Source organism: Chrysochloris asiatica, unplaced genomic scaffold (genome assembly GCF_000296735.1).
Source record: "Chrysochloris asiatica unplaced genomic scaffold, ChrAsi1.0 scaffold00197, whole genome shotgun sequence".
Classification (NCBI taxonomy): domain Eukaryota; kingdom Metazoa; phylum Chordata; class Mammalia; order Afrosoricida; family Chrysochloridae; genus Chrysochloris; species Chrysochloris asiatica.
The window spans coordinates 4,656-19,324 of record NW_006408715.1 but is presented as its reverse complement, the minus strand read 5'-3'; the positions used below and the strand labels follow the sequence as shown (position 1 = coordinate 19,324).

The 14,669-nt window shown below is 40.5% G+C and overlaps 1 pseudogene; it reads right to left on the bottom strand.

Moving 5' to 3' along the window:
* Window positions 1-2,202: 2,202 nt before the first annotated feature.
* On the bottom strand, window positions 2,203-12,580 carry LOC102831929 (annotated as a pseudogene).
* Between the last annotated feature and the right edge of the window lie 2,089 nt (window positions 12,581-14,669).

The window sequence follows — 14,669 nt, the reverse complement described above, 5'->3', positions numbered from 1 at the left end:
GCCCGATTCGTAACCACTACGCATAATCTTGTACAAATTCCTGACATTTTCAAAGAATTTGTAATAATAAGAATTTATAATAATAAATTCTCCAAGAATTTATTATAATCTCATTATAAAATAAAATTAATAATACCCTAAAATCACTTAGCTTAGTGTTACCTGGAACAGAAAATAATTTCCAATAAATGTAAATTACTATTGGGGAATAACCCAAGTGTTCGAAGACTGATGAATGAATTTATATGGTATGTCAGTATAAGGGATTATGCAGTCACATAAAGGAATGAAATACCAATACATGCTATGGCTTGGATGAACATTGAAAACATGCTAAATGAAAGAAGCCAAGCACAAAGGCTACATGTTATATGATTTAGTTTATATGAAGTGTCTAGAATGGGCAAGTCTATACAGGTAGAAACTAGAGTTTGCCAGGGCATAGTTGGAGGGAAGATGGAAAATTGGAGTGACAGCTAGTGGGCGTGTAAGTTTCTTTTGGGGATGATGTTATTGGAGAGTGATGGCTGCACATTCTAGTGAATATATTAAATACCATTAAACAAAACACTTTAAATGTTGAGATTTTTGGTATGCAACATATTTTTAACCATTTAATGCAAATTACTAATTTTCCCATCGTGACTGGAGCAGCCAGCCCCTCCTTTTCCTTCCCTTGCCATGCTTTCACATGCTCCTCGCTCTTACTCATTCGCTCTCGCTGATCCACGTGACCTCCCAGGACTACCAGAAACACCCTGGTAGTGTTGGGCGCATGCGTCCCACCATCTTTGGTGCTGGGACTCAGTGCGCAATCGCACTCATATACCTCATCCAGTGGAACTGGGCGTTTCCTGTGCTTTTCCGTTGATGGCGATGGTCTGAGAAGATGGCGTGCATAACCTGGTCGGTGAAGGAGAACGTGGCGGGCCCTTCAAGATAATATATGTCCCCCTCATCCTCAGAAACCCTACACAGGGTCGCTATGGGTCGGAACCGACTGGATGTCACTGAACAACAACAAAATAGGTTTGATATTATCCATTCGTGATTACTGGATGTTCTGCTCTGAAAGCCAGGTTGAGCCACCTGCAAACACTTGTTCCGGCATTTGGCGTCAAATGAGGCCTTCCTTCTCCATATGCGTTGTGACGTCAGCCTATTTTTGAACCCCACCAGTAAAGTGCTACAGCGACACTGGTCATGCTTATTGTTGTGACGACTCATTGAAGTAGTGTGTCTAAGGTCCTGAGAGCAGGTGTTGAGTGAATGATGCTTTTTACCCCATACCCTTTTCTTCTAGGTGAGCCCCATGCTGCTACAGTTTCCTTGACCAGGTCCTAAAGTTATCAGCTGCCCCAAGGTAACTGTGCCCTTACCACTTCCTAGTAGTTTCACTTATGTTTTGTATTACCTTGGCCATCTACCATGTATAACCAACCATGTATAAGATACGCCAAATCTGCTGAGCTGTGTTCTAAATCCTCTTGTTTTGTAAAATACCTTTGTTGATGTGTCATGAGACAAAGGATGTTGTCTCCAAAAGACTTTACATTTCCCTTGGTCAACCCAGACTCATCTTTTGCCATCCTCAACTCTACCCAAATTTATTTTTAACTCTAACCTCAGACATTGCCTCTAACTTCTGCCATTTGCACCCACCTCTCCTTTTAATAAAGCAGCTCTGGTAGTGTAGTGATTTAAAGTTGGGTTCCAACCTCAAGTCAGCAGCACGAAACTATCAGCCATTGTGCGGGGGAAAGATGCAGCGTTCTGCTCCTGTAAAGATTTACAGCCTCAGAAACCCTGTGCAGGGTCACTGTGAGTTGCATCCAGCTCCACGGTACTTAACAAAAACAGCAACTACTTTTAATAAGCCCATAAAATCTCTCTTTGGTCTTCATAGTCTTAGGCCAAATTCATTATTCATGTCTCAATTCTTAACCTTTCGCTACAACTCTACCACCCAAAGTTCCCTTCTTTCTAATGCAGTCTTTATTCTGCCATACCAAAGAAAAACAACCATTAATACCTCAAAACTCAAAGGTCTTTTATTATGCATCTATTAATTCTATATAGTTCTTCATTAAATTTTGTTAAGTATTTACAATAGAGAATAAATAGAAAAGTTTATATTTATCTATACCTGTATATATGGATAACAGTTGGTGCCCAAAGTGGAACCAAAAATCTTAGCACCTCTTATATTGCGTAACCATAATATCGAGAAAATTCCATTTCTCTCTCTCTCTCATTGAAAAACTGCACTTTCCCAAAAAATGTGTATTTGGCAGCATTCTCACGTTCTTGTTGAGCCTTCCTCTTCATAGCCTCACGCTCTGGCCTCTGCTCCTTTGTGATGGGCGTTGATATGAATGCCTCATCAACATTGGGTTTCCACCATGGAATTGATTGGACAGCAAAATCTTGGAGTAAAAACTGGGATTGAGGTTTAGGTGCTGACTGCAGCTTGGCCACAGCAGCAGGAACATTCTCCCTCTGGAGAGAAGTACAAGATGATGTTTTGTAGGGCACAGGCCTAGAAGCAGTAGACTGAGAAACACTGGGCCTAGCTTGGTTGCTCAAAACTGGGCAGGCTGGGTTGGTTGAAATTGGCCGAGCTGGTTTAGCAGGACCCATCCACGATGCATTGGCAGGAGCTGGCAGAGATGGATTGACTGTGGTAGCTGTAGCTGAGTTAGTAGGAACAGGTCGAGGAGGGCAAACCTCAGAAGGCCGATGTGAGGCCAGAGATTGTGGCCTCCGAGGAACAGGTCGAGCTTGAGGCTTGTCCAAGGTTGGAAATGGCAAGGGTACCAACTTGACCTTCCCAGGAGGTGGCAGCTCATACTGGGATGGAGATGGGCACTGTTTCTCAACATTGCCATCTTCTTTTTGGACTTTGATTTGAGTTTTATCCAGCCATGGTTTGATTGCTGTGGATGGTCGGGAATCTTTGCTGTTGCTTATGTTTCTCAAGGCCCGAGAGGAAGAGAGCCCAGTTTGATTACTACTCTTCTTCCCCAGTGCATGAAAAACCTGCACAGACTCCAGCATGTGCATGCCCAAGGAGCTTCGGGGCTTCTTAAAGGCTTCTTGGCTAAGCTCAGGTTGATTTTTCTTGCGCTTCATCTTAGGAATGGTTGGCTTCTCTTCTGCCTTGACTTTGTTCCCTGGCTGCTTACTGTTTTCAGCTTTCTTGGAGTTGTTCTCTCTGTTCCTTTTGTTCTTTTCTTGTCCATGGCCCTTGGTTTTGCTGGTCTTGCTGGATGCTACTCTCTGGGGTTTGTTGTTAGAATGCTTGGCAGTATTCAGAGGATCACAGTCACTGGCTTCTACACTGCAAACAGCCACTTCTCCCTGTTGGCTCATTGCCTGGATTTTGGCATTGGGAGCTCCTGTGATAGGCTCAGAGGCTTTGTGTTTGTTCTTCCTGACTTGACCAGAGGAACCTTTGATCACACTTGACTTTTCCTGCACCTCATTCATCTTGATGGCTTTTGTATCTTTGGATTTGATTTTCTTGGGCTCTTTGGAGTGATCAGGGTCTTTCAAAGAACTGAGGACCTGTGGGAACTGAATATCCTCCACCAGTGTAGTGACAGCTGAAAAACCACTGCTATGCTCAATAGCAATATCAGGTATGCCTTGGTCTTCCAGACTCAGGCTGTTTTTTACCTGATCAGCATTTTCAGAACCAGACTGCTCCTCTTGGCTGATGGGATCGATGCAGGCCAGAAGCTGGTGGATATCAGGGATTGCTAAAGGGAGTAATGGAGGATCTTGGGTTTCTATTGGAGTCTGGTAGGCATCCAGAGGTTTTGGAAACTTGCTTTTAATGTCATCCAAATTCTCATTCTCTGTTTGTTCCTGGTTTGGAGCTACAAGCAGTGCAAGGCCATTGCTAGAACTCTCAGTTGGAGCTATCACTGGAATGTGCCCAAGCTCAGATGCCAGGTTATTCTCAAGTATCTGGATATTTCTGCTACTACTGCAGGACTTAGGAAATTCTGGAGTCTGTGGCAGACAAAATGTCTGGCTTGGAAGCTGCAATCTCAGGGTAGTCTCCATCCCTAAGGTATCAAGGAAATCAAGGCAAAAGTCACTCAGTCCCTGATCAATGAGATGCTCCTAGACACCAACAATGTACTAGATACCTTCCCTAACAACCCCATTTCCCACTGCCATTGAGTTAATTCTTGATTTCAATTCATAGTGACACTGAATAGGATTTTGTAGGCTGTAAATCTTTACAGGAGCAGAAAGACATCTTTCTCCCACTGAGTGACTGATGGGTTTGATCTGCCAATCTCTTGGTTAGTAGTCCAGTGCAATCTTATAGCACCACACTAGGACACAGGAAAATCTTTCTACAAGCTCTTCTTAAGGACCATGGACAGGATTGTATTTATGAAATTGAAGGCTGCTGTAATAGTTTGGACCGTAAAGATTGATGTCTTTTTTTTTTTTTTTTTTTTTTTTAGTCTCCTTTGTATTTTTTGAGGTTGTTATAAGTCAAATAAATAGTGTGAAGGTAACTTAAAAATACCAAATGTTTTACAAAACCTGACATTCTTATATAGGGTCCTTTCACTTCTCTCCATTTGCTTAAGAGGGTAAAAACACTTCATGCCAGGGACTAAGGACAAGTAGAACTCTGCTGTAAGTTATATAAGCAAAAACAGAATCTCTGCCTGCTGGCTATGGGCAGAGTCTTTGAACACAAGCTTTTAAATCCTGGTAGTAATTAATTAAGTGAGGCTACAATAAACTGGCACTATTGCAATAAGAGTTAGGAGGTAGTGCCTTCAAAAGAGACAAAAAATCCGGGGAAGGAGTTACAGTGAGGTGGTGCGGGGAAACTACCTGATGAGCTAGGGTACTGGGAAGTGTACTGTCATTTAGTATGCTCTTAGGATTCTCTGACATGTAGCACAATTGACCAGTGTAGTGTCCCACCCCTTCCATGGAGTCTGGAAATACTGGAGAGCACCGAAAATGGTTTAAAGGTTCAGGAGTAAATTCTCTCTATTTGTGGACTTACCACTTCTGAATGCCCATTTTTTTGTCCCTTCTTGCTCTTTCTACTCACCTTGCAAACTTGCTTCTGTGATGGGTTGTGCAGACAGGGAGTAGTAAATTCCAGAGGTGGAGGCTGCTGGTAGGGCATCCGTACAAGGAATCTCTTTTAAAACCATCACCATTTCTGGTTGAGGTTGTGATGGGTGACACAGAGCCATAGGATTGCAGGCAGGGGGCAAGTTCTGCAGAGAGTAGGGGCCCCAGTGTGCCTTGGTTATAGTAATATACCTGGCTCCCTTCCTGGTAGGGAAGTGACAAACTATGCCCCTGACTTGGTGTTCTCTGAACAAGGTTACCAGAAAGTGTTGGAAATAGAGGGACCATGGTGTTGGTATTGAAAGTTTTGTCATATTGATTTGTCATAGACATGGAAGAACCAGCTGTGTCCTGGTCAATGAGAGTGAGAGTAAGGTCCCCGAATGAAGATGACTTGTTTTCAGTGTGTCCCATGATATCCCACTGAAAAACACTTGGGCAGAAGGCAGATGAAGTGGAGATCTGGCTCTGGCCAGAACCTCCAGACAACATGGTTGTGCTAGAATGTTGGTAAAGGTAGGCGCTACCCATGAGTGGTTGGAAAGAGGTGTTAGAGGCTGATGGCGGAAGCCATGCTGAGCTGACAGCTGGAGCAGAGACCCTGGAGAAGTTGCAGATACTTCCTGTGAGGGGAGCCGCATTGCTCAACACAGGTAGAGAGAACTGCAGAGAATTTGGAGTTCCAAGCAAAGATGGATTTTGGTTATTTTCTGTAGGAAAACAAGAGAGTGGTTAAAAAAATCAGTGAGACTGATACATTTCTCACTACATTTGAGGAACAACATTAAAGTTGTTGCAATCAGAAAGCCTCTAATACTAATAGTCAGTGAAATGCCACAAATGTAACTTGTTGATGGGTGTACTATTACGTTGGTAATTATCCGTATTAACTCCCTATGTTCCCAGTGTGGGCACAGATATGCAGAACCCAACCTATCTGTTTCCTACGTTGTTCTCTGGGCTAGAAGCAACTTTCTTCCTGCCCTATCTTTCCCTTGAGGCTGCACCTTAGTATCTTCCCATTTACTATTTTCTAGAATTAAAAGCATTTTAGAACGTGTTGTTTTAAATGCCGTCGAGTCGGTTCTGACTCATAGCAACCCTGTACAGGGTTTCCGAGGCTGTAAATCTTTACAGAGCAGCTGGTAGTTTTGAACTGCTGACCTTGCGGTTCGCAGCCCGATTCATAACCACTACGCTACCAGAGCTACATATTTTAGAAATTGGAGGTCCTTAAAAAATTTCTGTTTCAACATTCTCATTTTATGAATGAGAAAAGTGAGGCTCAGAGAGGTCAGATAACTTGTTCACATTCTCCCGTTATGTTTGTAGCATTACCAGGTTACAGAACCTAGGACCCTCATGCCTTTGCCAGAACTCTGCTCTGAGCATTAACCTGCCAGAAACAGAATTTTAAAACTGAAAAGAAACAGGCATTATGAGGTGTTGGGGACAGGTACTTGTAATCACTGGAGCCCTTACCATTGTGATTCTCAGTGTCTCCTTTTGTTTGTGAAATTTACATGACATTTTTTTGAGTTCATATAGAATTTAATCCTATTGGTAAATCTAAAAGGTCATTCTTACCCTCTTCTGGCCTGACTTCTGATTCTAAGTCATAATGGCCACCTGAGAGGTTGTTTATTTGGAAGTGGCACCCCTTCACCCCTTTTATTTCTACTCAGTACTCATTTAAGTGATAACTCCCATTCTTCAACTCCTCCCAGTCCTCAGAAGCCACCTGTCTAATTTTTCTTGATGCATTTTCCTGTGGTGGTGGTAATGAGTGTGTGCCCTCAAGTCGGTTTTGATTTATAGCGTCCGTCTATGGAGTTTCTGAGGCAGTAAATCTTTATGGGAGCAGAAAACATCATCTTTTTCCTGAGTAGTGGCTGGTAGATTAGAACTACTGATCATTTGGTTAACAATCCACCATGTAGCCACTATGCTTATATAGATATTTCATATAAATGGAAGCATATTATATTTTTTCTTTTTTCTCTGATTTATTTCAGTTAACATAATGTTTTCTAGATTCATCCTTGTAGCATGCATCAGGATTTCATTTCTCTTTAGGCCTGAATAATATCCATTTTATGTATATACCACATTTTTTTTAACCTGATCATCTGTTAATGGACACTTGGGTTGCTTTCATCTTCTGTCTTGTGGAGAATGCATCAGTGAACATTGCTGTACCAATATCTGTTTAAAAGCCTGCATTACAGTATATGTATATATATATATATATACCTGCATATACAGTATATGTATATATATATATTGTTGTTGTTGTTGTTAAGTGCTGGAGAGTCTGTTCCAACTCATAGTGACCCTGTAGAGGCCTCTGAGGTTTTAAATCTTTGAGGAAGTAGAAAGCCTCCTTTTTCTCCTGTGGAGCAGCAGATGGACTTGAACCATGGACCTTGAGATTTGCAGTCCAATGCCTATCATTCAGTGTGACACTGTAGGTTAAGTACTGGACTGCAAATTGCAAATTCCAAAAACTCTTTGGAAAGCCCATTCAGTGTTTCTGTAAGTTGGAAATGACTCAATGGCACTTAACAACACACAAAAAGATTTACAGTCTTGGAAACCCTACACAGGGTCACTATGAGTTGGAACTGACTCAAGGGCACTTAACAGTAACAATAGTAACACTATGTTTAACTTTTTGAGGAACTACCAAATTGTTTTCTATAAAAGTATTATCATTTTAAATTCCCAAAGACATGCTTTCTGGAAGAAAAAAATTATTTAAGCTCTCTGAGGTTCAGCTGCCTAAACTATAGAGTGTTTATGTCAATGATAGTAACAACAAAACCAAAAATAATTGATACATGAATCAAAGTGATATATTCCTTATGATTTATATGCAGGAAGATAGAATACATCTGAAAGACAAATACCTAAAATCATGAAAAACATTTAGCATCACAGATCTAAAAACATGTACATATTAACGATAACAAGCATCAAGACATAATAAATTCACTAATAATTTCTAGTCCTCACAGACTATATTATGTGAATAGTATTATCAAAAAAAAACCCAACAGTTCTTAAAAGAAGGTGGTTTTGAATGGATGACTAATTAGTACAGAGAAAATATATTATTTAAAATTTCGTAACAAGAATCAAAATGAAGTAAATGTGAATGTATAGGCAATCACAATATATGTACAGCTATGTCAATAAAAATTGGTATAAAGCAGAGAGAAAAATAATAAACATAAAGGAGTTCCTTTATCATGCTTATTCATATTTCTGAGAACAATTTACCCATCAAGTAATAGATAACAATGCTAATAGAAACTGGTATTTTAATTAATTTAACCACATAAGATGCAGGGGAGGAAAAAAACTTAAAAGTATCATGATGGTATTTATATGCATTCTCAAAACCCAAATCATAACCATCTTCACAACATCTAGGAATATGCCATTCTCCAAAGCATAAAGCAATCATCAGTATTAGAATTCAAAATGAAACACAAGTTTGTTTTTTTTTAAAAAACATGTTTAATATAGGGAATACTTCCTCCCAAATAACTCCACAAAAGTGTATTCGATAAATGTGAATTAGAAATACGAAACTTGACTTTGTCTTTTTTCTTCTCAAGTAGCTAATGCCTCTTAACAGATGATGACTAATAACAAATATTCCTACATGTAATCCACACCCTTGTAAAGGTGGCAGTTCGCCTTTACTTGTTAGATGCCATTGAGTCGGGACCGATTCATAACGCCCCTATGCAAAACAGAACGAAACACTGTCCAGTCCTGGGCCAACCTCACAATTTTTGCCACACTTGAACCCATTGATGCTGCCATATTGCCAATCCATCTCACTGGGGGTCTTCCTCTTTTGAAACCTACTAATCATACCAAGGATTTTGTGATTCTGATGTGAGTTAGGATACATCAGACTTTCAAAAAAAAAAAAACTTTAAAAGGTGAAACATCTACATGGTTTAAAATCAGTGAGATAAAAAGTCTATGCTGAAAATACTTATTTCTGCCTGCCAATTTCCATAATCACTTTTCTTTAGTTTGTTTATAGACAGCATTGTTTCTATAAGATATTTCTAAACTATTTATATTGAAAACTGTCAATTGTCATCTGTGTACAAAGAGGCAAGAGATAGAAAAACCAACTGGGTATGATTATCGGATAAACCGCATTTTCCAATGATATTCTTCTTAAACTAGCCTTAATTTCCTTCCCAGCCCATTCATCGAAGCATTTGCTAAAAACAAATTCTTGTGGCCCCTGAGTAGATTCCACTCTATTTTCCTTATGTTTTACTGTAAAATCCTTGTTCCTCTTTGACATGCTATCCCGACTACCTCTTCTTCCCCTCTTAACTCCTGTTGGCCCATACTTGGATGAAAGTAGTGCTGGATATCCCTGCCTCCAGATAGCCCAGAATTCTCTATCCTTTCTCCCCAGTTTCTCTTTTTAGATAGAAAAAAGCCCCAAAACATGTTTTACTTCATGGACAGGTTGTTGTTGTTGTTGTTGTTGTTAAGTGCCATCGAGTTGGTTCCGACCCATAGCGACTCTATACAGGGTTTCCGAGGTTGTAAATCTTTACGGGAGTAGAAAGCCTCATCTTTCTCCCGCGGAACAGCTGGTAGTTTCGAACCGCTGACCTTAAGGTTCACAGCCCGATTCGTAACCACTATGCTGGTATAAGTTTAAAATTCCAGGAGAGATCAGGTGAAACATTTTTCTCAATATATACTGCTAATCTTCTAACACCACTTAAGGTTTTTCTCTATTTCTGTTGAAAGACTCTCAAGAAGTTTCTGGTTTTATTTTCCATATGTATGCCCTTTGAAATTCAATACTAGAAAATGAAGGAACCATAGAAGTTAAAAATCTAATGTAATAAATGAGGAAACAGATTCTGAGGGTGATTCAATGACTTGTGCAAAGTCACACAGCTAGTAAATATCAAATCCAAAAGTGAAATTAAGTCTCTAGATTTCTAGTTCAATATATTCCCTCACTAGTCCATGGTATTTTGACTCTACTATTAAACTTCATAAAGAGGAAATCTAATTGAAAAGCTTTTAAAACAGTTTATTTCCTTACCTGACATGGTAGCAGGGGTTGAAGAGACGATACTAGAAGGTGTTTGAGTGGCTGAAGCCAAAGAGAGCATGTGTCCAGTATGACAGTCACTGGTCACTGGTCAGTTGCGATGATTCGAATGTATTTACAGACAACTCCATGGAAACCCCAAGATTCTACCAGATGCCAGTAGGTTTGATGGGAGAATGAGGTCACAAAGCAGGCAGTTTAAAGGTTTGAGAGAGCCAATAGAGAGTCACATCCCTGCAAGAAGACAGGATTGGGTGGAGGTGTAGAGGTAGTAGAGTCATATGGCATTGAAATGGTTGAACCTGTGGTATTTCCACTTTCCCCAGGTTCTTATGTTAGGAAAATCATCTCAAAGTTTCTTATATATATTCTTTAGTATAGTTAACTAATATAATAGTGTGTGCTGTAAGCGGGGGGGGCATCACAAGGTTTGGGGAAAAATGGCATTAAATAATCATGGAATTTTTCATGAACTTTGGAAAGCTCCTTGAATTGCATATTTATTTTTATAATATATATTTATTTATATGCATTATATATAGTTGCTATCCTTAGGGAAGAAGGAAAGATACATGTAAGTTGAGCAGTTACAGTTGTCCTGAAACCATATCAAGTGATCTGAATAGTAAACTTACTGCAGCTTTTAAAGGACCAAAGGAAGGGGTTAAAGAACTCTCTTTGTAACTTGGCAGAAGAATAAGGTGATATAGCTTTGACAGCATCTTGTGGGGAGTGATGAGGTCCCAGGTACTATCTCTTTTCAGTTTCTTCTCCTTGAATCTTCTCATTCTTTGCCTGGCTTGGTCTGGACCAGATTGGACAAAATCAATTGCTTTTGCTCCTCTTCTTTCCCCTACCTGCCTTTTCCTTCATGGAATAAGTCTTGATCTTGCATTCTTACATTCATGAATGAATATTACCTCCAGTGAACTTCCAGATAGGGGTCTTCTCAGTACCATGATGCTTCATGAGAAGCATAGAAGCAGACACCAGAAAGCTGGAAGACATGGGTGATTGCACATTTCCCCTCTTTTGGCCTTTGGTTGTGATTCTTTTGTCCAGAATTGTCTGTTTTGTCTCCTGGAGCAATGCAGGCATTTTGGTACCCCACATGTTTATACTTGAGAGGTATCCAGTATACTCCCTCCCCCTCACCCACTTTCCCTCATAAGTACACCTAGTGTGGCAGTTACTGTAGCCTCCTCCCGCTTCCAAACAGCCACCATGGAATCTTGGGTCTCTAGCATTCTCTGTCTGTCATACATGGGTGCAGAGTCTGTAAAATGACTAGCAGAATGGTTAGAAAAGAAGGGAACTTTAGTGAAAAATAGGGAATGGGCAAAGTGAAAGAGTAGAGGAGAAAAGTGATTCATGTGTGTTTCTTTCTATAAGAAATAAGCTGACAGATTTTGGATTCACGTTGTAATTGTTATTCTGTATAAACTTTAGACTTAGGGTATTCAATGCAGTTTTTTTTTTTTATTAATATAGTTAGATGTTCCAGCAGCTGCTATGTGTTCTGTGCACTCAACAGAATAGTCTTAAAATATATTTTTCTCGTTTTCCTCTACTACCTCATTTATGCCATTCATTTGTGTATTTGTGGAATATAAATTGCTTTCAAATACTCTGGTTTCATCTGTGTTTTCTTTTTTCCTTGTCACTATACTTTTAAGGAATCCATCATTGTAAGACGTGTTGCATGTTTGATTTCTCTTGAACTAACCTGACAAGACAGATTTTTGTGGAGAAGTTTAAAAGGAGGGTTATGGAAAAGTTGTTGTGCTGAGTTACATCTAAGCATAAGAAAGAAATGTTTGTAACCATCCCTATTTTGTTGGCCTTGAATATATCTGTTTTTGTTTGCCTGGTTAGTGATTTCTCACTAACTTGTGACCGTTCTACATTATATGAGGAGTGTGTGAGTGATTTGGGGAAGGACTTCTAGGGGTCTTGTTGGTAAGCTTTTAGGCGTTTCTAGATCAGAACCAACAGAACAGCACTCGACAACAGATTTATCTTAGGACTCATTTAGTGCCTCTTTCTCTGTCTCTCTCTTTGTCTCTCTCTCTCTCTCTCTCTCTCTCTCTCTCTCTCTCTCTCTCTGTGTGTGATAAAGATGCTAAGAGCCCACAAGCAGATAAACCCATGGATGGGTAATTTGCCTGTTCATGTCCTTTGCTCATTTTAAATGGGATTATTGTCCCACTCTTCCTCCCATACCAGTTCAGCCTGTATATCTATGTATCTCCCCGTAGAACACTGTTGCAGGGTTGTGCATATATAACAGTACTTACCTCTATTCCCTTTAGCTCTTGCATTCTTCTCTATGTCTTCATCTGTCTTCATCATTCTTCTGCCAACCTTCCTCTATTTTTATTTTTTTAAGTTTTTATTGTGAATTATATGATAGTTTACATGGGAGAACATCAGCTTTACATTCATCCTATCGTATTTCATTGCATTGCAATGATCAGAATCCCCTCCATGCATCATCAAATCACCACAGGGTACACCCCACAAGCCCTCCCCGCAACCTTCAGCACACAGCTCCTCTCCTTCCCCGAGTTGAGTCTCCAGCCACTCAGTCTCTCCACTTCATCATCTCTGCTTCCATCTCTGGCATCACTGCTTCTCTGCATAGGATCCTACAGACTCTGCTCTTCTCCCTTGATGTTCCTAGGGTCCTCCGCTCCTGGACTGCAAGATCAACCATTCGCTCTTTTTGTTACAAAATGTCTACCTTTACATTTGCAACAGTCACAATCTTTCCTGATAGCAATTAATCACTATTGAACCACAACAGTCTTATCCTCACATCCTTTCTTCAGCCCCATCCAGACAGGTAGGAAACCACTCAGTGGAGATTCTACCTTACCCCACACCCTCTGGAACTAGGGTCCCTCTTGAAAGCTTGTAAGCTAGTCACTTCTTGCCTTTGTACCCCCACCATTTTTGATAGCCAATGTCTAAGTTGCTCATTCTTGTCAACCCCGTGTACTGAGGGGGTGGGAATGATACTCATTCAAAGATTCAGTCCCTCTTTTGAGCTACTGCATCCATGAGTATAGGTCAAGTTCATCAAATTGTAGCAGATTACTCTTTTGTTCCTCTTCTTTCATCCTCTAGTCGAGTACTGATTATCCAGCCATTGAAACCAGGTCAAGTGGGTGCTATCTGCAAATGTGGGTGTTCTTGTACATCTCCCTTCATTTCATATCAGCTTTACTCTCCACTCTAGTCCGCTGTGGCCATGTCCCTGTCTCTAGGCCAAGGAGTCCCATACAGGTCTCGCCATACTGCTTGCCAACCAGGTCTCAACACAGGTTGACAGGAGTTTATTGAACATGGTTGGACGTAGCTCATAACTTCATTGCTCTTTTCCCCCAAACTTCCTGTTTTTGTATATTTCCCTCCCCATCATTCTAGTTAACATGTGTCTACCCTCTAGCTTGTAAATTACTCTCTTCCTTCCCTCCCACACCTGGTCATCATCAAAGATACTTTTTTAGCATGAAAGCCATTTATAGAGTTTGTATAATAGTGGTCTCATGCAATATTTGTTCTTTTGTGATTGGCTAATTTCATTCAGCATAATGTCCAACAGGTTCATCCATATTCTCAGTTTTGTTCCATTGATCTATATGTTTTGTTTGTTTGTTTGTTTTTGTACCAGTACTAGGCTGATGTGTGTACTGTGGCTATGTAGGAGGTTTTGATCTCAGGAAGTGAGAGCCTCTTACTTTGCTCTTCTTTTTCAGTAATGCTTTGTTTATCTAGGGTCTCTTTTCTTTCCACATAAAATTAATGATTAGTTTTTCCATCTTTTTAAAGCATGATATTGGGGAGCAGTGTGAAGAGGAGATGAGAACGACTCCTGGATCTACCAGATCCTGTGCTTTGCCACATCCAGGCATCTACCCGCCATGTCCAACAGAAAGGCTGAAAGGAATGCTAAGGGAGATAAAGCCAGGGTGAAAGATGAGCCTCAGAGGAGGTTGTCTGCTAAACCCGTACTACGTAACCCAGAGCCTAAGCTTAAAGATCCCTGCAAAGAAGGGAGAGAAGGTACCCCAAGGTAAAAGGGGAAAGCTGATGCTGGCCAAGATGGGAATAACTCTGCAGAGACTGGGGATGCCAAAACAGACCAGCCATGGAAAGCTGAAGAGGCTGCGGATGCCAAGAGATGTTTGGATAATTGTGCGATGGAAGGAATATACAGAGTCACTGTACCAAAAAGAAATGGTCCATGTTCAACCATTTCAAGAGGTAGCATATGATCAAGAGTCAATGGTACTGAAGGAAGAAAGCCAAGCTGCACTGAAGGCATTGGCAGAAGAACAAGGTGCTGGGTATTGATGGAATACAAATTGAAGTCTTTCACCAAACTGATGAAGCACAGGAGGCATTCACTCATCTATGCCAAGAAATTTGGGAGACA